Source organism: Oncorhynchus masou, unplaced genomic scaffold (assembly GCF_036934945.1).
Source record: "Oncorhynchus masou masou isolate Uvic2021 unplaced genomic scaffold, UVic_Omas_1.1 unplaced_scaffold_3917, whole genome shotgun sequence".
NCBI lineage: Eukaryota > Metazoa > Chordata > Actinopteri > Salmoniformes > Salmonidae > Oncorhynchus > Oncorhynchus masou.
This window is the reverse complement of record NW_027010319.1, coordinates 9,814-17,313: the sequence shown is the minus strand read 5'-3', so window position 1 is coordinate 17,313 and position 7,500 is coordinate 9,814. Positions and strand designations below refer to the sequence as shown.

At 42.1% G+C, this 7,500-nt stretch overlaps 1 non-coding gene across 1 annotated transcript; it reads left to right on the top strand.

The window, feature by feature from the left end:
* The first annotated feature begins 1,396 nt into the window (after positions 1-1,396).
* LOC135534749 (U7 small nuclear RNA) lies at positions 1,397-1,449 on the top strand. The gene has a single exon (XR_010454736.1). It is a non-coding gene; the product is annotated as a U7 small nuclear RNA (small nuclear RNA).
* Positions 1,450-7,500: the final 6,051 nt, after the last annotated feature.

Genomic DNA, 7,500 nt, shown 5'->3' with positions numbered 1-7,500 from the left:
CAGCAAAAACTCTACACTTTTTTAACTGTAGTAAAAAATTACAAATTAAAAAGTATATGCTAATTTTAATTTGTATATACCCTCCCTATTCCCCTATATCTCAATTTATGCCACCCATAAGTGAGAAACCTACATGACAAGTATAGACCATTTTGTGTGACCTACAGGTTAGGGAAAAGAGCATCAAGCTCTGAATTATCTGTTCAAACCGCAGTCCAATCTACCTACAGGTTAGGGAAAAGAGCATCAAGCCCTGAATTATCTGTTCAAACCGCAGTCCAATCTACCTACAGGTTATAGAAAAGAGCATCAAGCCCTGAATTATCTGTTCAGACCCCAGTCCAATCTACCTACAGGTTATAGAAAAGAGCATCAAGCTCTGAATTATCTGTTCAGACCCCAGTCCTATCTACCTACAGGTTATAGAAAAGAGCATCAAGCCCTGAATTATCTGTTCAAACCGCAGTCCAATCTACCTACAGGTTATAGAAAAGAGCATCAAGCCCTGAATTATCTGTTCAGACCCCAGTCCAATCTACCTACAGGTTATAGAAAAGAGCATCAAGCTCTGAATTATCTGTTCAGACCCCAGTCCTATCTACCTACAGGTTAGTAAAGCCCTGAATTATCTGTTCAGACAGTAGTCCTATCTACCTACAGGTTATAGAAAAGAGCATCAAGCCCTGAATTATCTGTTCAGACAGTAGTCCTATCTACCTACAGGTTATAGAAAAGAGCATCAAGCCCTGAATTATCTGTTCAGACAGTAGTCCTATCTACCTACAGGTTATAGAAAAGAGCATCAAGCCCTGAATTATCTGTTCAGACAGTAGTCCTATCTACCTACAGGTTATAGAAAAGAGCATCAAGCCCTGAATTATCTGTTCAGACAGTAGTCCTATCTACATACAGGTTATAGAAAGTAAGCCCTGAATTATCTGTTCAGACAGTAGTCCTATCTACCTACAGGTTATAGAAAAGAGCATCAAGCCCTGAATTATCTGTTCAGACAGTAGTCCTATCTACCTACAGGATATAGAAAAGAGCATCAAGCCCTGAATTATCTGTTCAGACAGTAGTCCTATCTACCTACAGGTTATAGAAAAGAGCATCAAGCCCTGAATTATCTGTTCAGACAGTAGTCCTATCTACCTACAGGTTATAGAAAAGAGCATCAAGCCCTGAATTATCTGTTCAGACAGTAGTCCTATCTACCTACAGGTTATAGAAAAGAGCATCAAGCTCTGAATTATCTGTTCAGACAGTAGTCCTATCTACCTACAGGTTATAGAAGCTCTGAATTATCTGTTCAGACAGTAGTCCTATCTACCTACAGGTTATAGAAGCTCTGAATTATCTGTTCAGACCCCAGTCCTATCTATCTCCAGGTTATGAAAAATGTGCTCTTTTAGTATTTCTCCAGTAGGTTTCCTGAAGGAGAAAGCCTCCACTTCTATGTTCAAGATAGTAAATACTACAGTCTGCAAAAACACTACAGTAAATACTACAGTATACTACAATCTGCAAAAAACACTACAGTAAATACTACAGTATACTACAATCTGCAAAAACACTACATTAATTACTATAGTATATGCTACAGTTTTCTCTTACTACAGTATTTATATATTAGTTAACTGGAAATACTACAGTATAATATAGTAAATACTACAGTAAAAACTACAGTATAATACAGTAAGTACTACAATAAATACTATAGTTTTCACTGTAGTGTTTTTACAGACTTTAGTCATTAAAGTCTGCAAAAACACTACAGTGAATACTATAGTATTTATACCATAGTACTCAATAGTATTTTTTCATGTGGGTATTCAGCCCCACTCACATAAATCCCCTGTGGACGCCTCACGAAGGACCTTAGACAGATTATCATTAGTCTGTTTACCATGACAACTGTTGGAGCTGCGTTCAAGTGGCCCGTCTGATCCATCACTAGAAACGTCAGCTCGTTTGATAAATGCTCTTTGTTTCCAAAGCTAGACGGTCTTGTATCTACGTCTCTGCGTTTCTGCGTTATTTAAATATCTAATTGTTGATTCCAAGGATTCCTTCCTGGCGAACAACAGAAAGTTTATTTAAGGAGGTGGACGCTAACGTGATTCCCTCTGTAAGTGTCATCTAACGGTCGGAATAACGTTTTAACAACCCTGGTTTCCCCAAGCACTCATTCCTCCACGTTTTCCCCTCAACTGATTCAGCCTAACTTCACCTGACGAGTCAATGCCATGACTAAGGCTATAATGAGCCATACATACAGCCATGACTAATGGTTTCCTTTCATCTTTCATTCCTCTAATCTAGGTAATGTTCCGTTGCCAGAGAACGGGCTGTCTCCTCGGCAACCATCACTGATGGAACTCTCAACGATCTCTCAACACTCCGTGAGGAGGGGCGAGCGTAAAGTTAGGAACTAGAAAACAGTCATTTAATAGGATCTCTATGAGAGAAGAGAACATTCTAGAATACAATAATGCCATTCTTCTTCATTATTGCTCAACTGCTCTTAAAATTAGATGATGCCTTGATTGAGCGAGAAAAGAAAAAAACTATTTCCAGGTTAAGCCAAGTAACAAACATCCTGGTCCTGTAGCCATGCGTGTGTGTGTTGTGTGGTGTGTGTGTGTGTGTGTGTGTGTGTGTGTGTGTGTGTGTGTGTGTGTGTGTGTGTGTGTGTGTGTGTGTGTGTGTGTGTGTGTGTGTGTGTGTGTGTGTGTGTGTGTGTGTGTGTGTGTGTGTGTGTGTGTGTGTGTGTGTGTGTGTGTGTGTGTGTGTGTGTGTGTGTGTGTGTGTGCGTGTGTACGTGTGTGTACGTGTGTACGGAGTCATAGATTAGATACTAGGTTGAAGTGGTCAGAGGGCATCCGGGGTTTGAGTTGGTCACTACTCTGAGGTAATGGCTCAGTTTCGTTCCGGGGAAGTAGAAACCTGACCACAGTAACACACACAACAGAAAGAGTTGTATCCCTCCCATGAAATCAACAGTCAACGTCATGGGTGTGATTTATGCACTCAATACCTTCTGTGTTCAAATCCAAAAGTCAAATTCGGAGGTAGGAACAATTTCTCATTTAAAAAAATTGAATGACTTAATATAGGTCAATAAAATCTATTTCTAGGTCGATATGTTATAATACCTTTGGGTGGTCATAAAAGAGGGGGATGGTTAGGGGGGGGATGACCTGAGGTTTGTCTCTCTAACTCCTCCAGTCTAGACATTCTACGGTGACTGCTGGGGATTGAAGAGCTGAGCATCAGAAACATACAGTACCTATAGAATCCAGGACGTCTGTGGCGATGAGGTGATCCTCGTGTTCAGAACCAGCTGTTAAAGCGTAGCCACTGACTGATCACTGCACAGTGGAAACCAAGCAGGCATGATGCCTTGACGGTGTGTTCACCATGCTGTGGCAGAGGGTGTGGCTTAACGCCATGTCACATCATGAATAACCCACAGATCTGACTTAGTGAATAACATTAGGGGAGAGTGGGGTAAATTGAGCCAAAGGGGTAAATTGAACCAAAGGGTAAATTGAACCAAAGGGGTAAATTGAACCAAAGGGGTAAATTGAGCCAAAGGGGTAAATTGAGCCAAAGGGGTAAATTGAGCTAAAGGGGTAAATTGATCCAAAGGGTAAATTGATCCATGTGGTAAATTGAGTCAAAGGGGTAAATTGAGCCAGAGGGGTAAATTGAGTCAAAGGGGTAAATTGATCCAAAGGGGTAAATTGATCCAAAGGGGTAATTTGAGCCATGTGGTAAATTGATCCAAAGGGGTAAATTGAGCCAAAGGGGTAAATTGATGCAAAGGGGTAAATTGAGCCAAAGGGGTAAATTGATCCAAAGGGGTAAATTGAGCTAAAGGGGTAAATTGATCCAAAGGGGTAAATTGATCCAAAGGGGTAAATTGAGCCATGTGGTAAATTGATCCAAAGGGGTAAATTGAGCCATGTGGTAAATTGATCCAAAGGGGTAAATTGAGCCAAAGGTAAATTGATCCAAAGGGGTAAATTGATCCAAAGGGGTAAATTGATCCAAAGGGGTAAATTGAGCCATGTGGTAAATTGATCCAAAGGGGTAAATTGAGCCAAAGGGTAAATTGATCCAAAGGGGTAAATTGAGCCAAAGGGGTAAATTGATCCAAAGGGGTAAATTGAGCCAAAGGGGTAACTTGATCCATGTGGTAAATTGAGCCAAAGGGGTAAGTTAATTAAGCCACCCTTGTTTCTAGGAAACCATACACACAATGTATAATTTGACCAAACATTTCAGAAGAGGTCATCATTTCATGGAGTCTGGGAAAGAAGAAACCACATTGTAAAAAGTGGCAAGTAAGATAGGTCCGGAAAACAGATTTTTCCCTAAGTCAAATAAATGTATTGTAGTAGAGGTTTCATAATGCTTGTATCTAAAACAAAGTAGATCATTTTAAGATCGTTCTATACATCAGTTGGGGTCAACAAAAGCTTCAATATGAGGTCCTGAACCTGACATGAAAGTACATCCTTGTAGCTGTGTGGACTAATATAGTCAAAAGGTTTGCCTTAAGGTAAGTTGAGCCAATGGCCTCCGTTCTCGTTGAGCCAATGGAAGGGTTTTCTTCCCAGGCGTAATGCAAGGCATTATCACCTGTTTATGAGGTAACAACAGGGCCTGTGTTAAAATTACAAAGGGTTTGTTAGGTGTTAAGCCTGTGTTAAAATTACAAAGGGTTTGTTAGGTGTTAAAGGATGCTTAAAAATAAACTAAAAAAGTGATTGTGATGAATTGTGTTTAAAGAAATAAAAATAGACAATAGTCGTAGTGGTATTATTTCATTCAGTACAGACATTTGTAGGCGGCTTAACTTACCCTGTCCTGCAGACAAGCTACGTTTTCAAATCTGTTGTGTTTACATGAATTCAGATCATTTCCAGGGATATAGAACATCTTGGACTATATGTAGAGATCTTTGTTAGAAAGAATATTATATTTCCCTTTGACAGCGTGATGCTGATTGTAAAAAAAGAGCTCAACTTACCCCTCTCTCCCCTACCTCAACAAGGGGGGAGATTCTAAAGATAGCCCAGTGACTGAATATATCCATGATCATTTCTTTGTCCCCATGGTAGGTCATAAAGACAGACATTGTTGTTTCTGCTTTGAGGTTGAATGGGCATATAATATATCCTTATCCGCTCTCCTATTGGCCTACATTCACTCATTCATTCTGCAGAAGAAAAACAAACTGTGGTAACCGCATCCTCGGGAAGGCCATTGTTAACCTGATGACCTCATCCTGTGACCTCATAGCTTAGCTCAGAGTTCTAAGGTTCTCTGAAGTCCTTGAATCCCAGGCATCACATCCCAAATGGCACCCTGTTCCCTAAATAGTGGACTACTTTTAAACAGAGCCCTATGGGATTCTGTATGGGCCATGGTCAAAAATAGTGCACTATGTAGGGAATAGAGTGCCTTTTGGGATGCACTCTGGATTTCCTTTCCGACAGTAATGTGGCTCATTGTCGTTACGTTTGATAAATCACCCAGAGATCAGAGGACAGCTAATTGGGAGGTTTTCTGTGCCTGAAGGGGCGATTCTCTTAGGCCAGTTTTGAAGGAACGTTCCTAGTTCTTCCATGTTGTTATATTGCTCATCTGTGTGTGTGTGTGTGTGTGTGTGTGTGTGTGTGTGTGTGTGTGTGTGTGTGTGTGTGTGTGTGTGTGTGTGTGTGTGTGTGTGTGTGTGTGTGTGTGTGTGTGTGTGTGTGTGTGTGTGTGTGACCTCCGAGAGAGAGCAGCACACCACCCTGCACCTCAACCCTTGAACCTCTGCCCTGCCCTGGGTTGGGTTGCCTCTAAGTCCGGGCTCTGCTTCCGGGCCCCAGGGTGAAACTGAGGGATAGCGGGATAGATTGGGTTAACAAGGCCAGGCAATGGTTGTGTTTCTGTGTTCTATCCACCCATTGTGATTTCTGACTGAATGGACCAGACGACCTGGACTTAAGTGGTGTGGTTGGGTAGTCTATCTCTTTCTCCTGCAGAGGTAGAGTTACCTCGCTGAAATTGGAGGCCATTCAGAGTGTGAGACAGGAAGTGGTAGTGATATGCTTGTGTCATTCCTGCACTGACAAACCTGTTCAAATGTCCCGGTGACCTTCTACCCTTCCAGTTGTGGAGAAGAGAGCTGGGAAGTCCTCCTACTGGACACATGAAGTACTGTAGCCTTCAGTCCTACTGGACACATGAAGTACTGTAACCTTCAGTCCTCCTACTGGACACATGAAGTACTGTAGCCTTCAGTCCTACTGGACACATGAAGTACTGTAACCTTCAGTCCTACTGGACACATGAAGTACTGTAACCTTCAGTCCTCCTGGACACATGAAGCACTGTAGCCTTCAGTCCTACTGGACACATGAAGTACTGTAACCTTCAGTCCTCCTACTGGACACATGAAGTACTGTAACCTTCAGTCCTCCTCCTGGACACATGAAGTACTGTAACCTTCAGTCCTCCTCCTGGACACATGAAGTACTGTAGCCTTCAGTCCTACTGGACACATGAAGTACTGTATCATTCAGTCCTACTACTGGACACATGAAGTACTGTAGCCTTCAGTCCTCCTGGACACATGAAGTACTGTAACCTTCAGTAACCTTCAGTCCTCCTCCTGGACACATGAAGTACTGTAGCCTTCAGTCCTACTACTGGACACATGAAGTACTGTAGCCTTCAATCCTACTGGACACATGAAGTACTGTAGCCTTCAGTCCTCCTACTGGACACATGAAGTACTGTAGCCTTCAGTCCTACTGGACACATGAAGTACTGTAACCTTCAGTCCTACAACTGGACACATGAAGTACTGTAACCTTCAGTCCTACAACTGGACACATGAAGTACTGTAACCTTCAGTCCTACAACTGGACACATGAAGTACTGTAACCTTCAGTCCTACAACTGGACACATGAAGTACTGTAACCTTCAGTCCTACAACTGGACACATGAAGTACTGTAACCTTCAGTCCTCCTACTGGACACATGAAGTACTGTAACCTTCAGTCCTCCTGGACACATGAAGTACTGTATCCTTCAGTCCTACTACTGGACACATGAAGTACTGTAACCTTCAGTCCTACTGGACACATGAAGTACTGTAACCTTCAGTCCTCCTACTGGACACATGAAGTACTGTAACCTTCAGTCCTCCTACTGGACACATGAAGTACTGTAACCTTCAGTCCTACTGGACACATGAAGTACTGTAACCTTCAGTCCTCCTACTGGACACATGAAGTACTATAGCCTTCAGTCCTCCTGGACACATGAAGTACTGTAACCTTCAGTAAGTACCTCCTACTGGACACATGAAGTACTGTAACCTTCACTCCTACTGGACACATGAAGTACTGTAACCTTCAGTCCTACTGGACATGAAGTACTGTAGCCTTCAGTCCTACTGGACACATGAAGTACTGTAACCTTCAGTCCTCCTACTG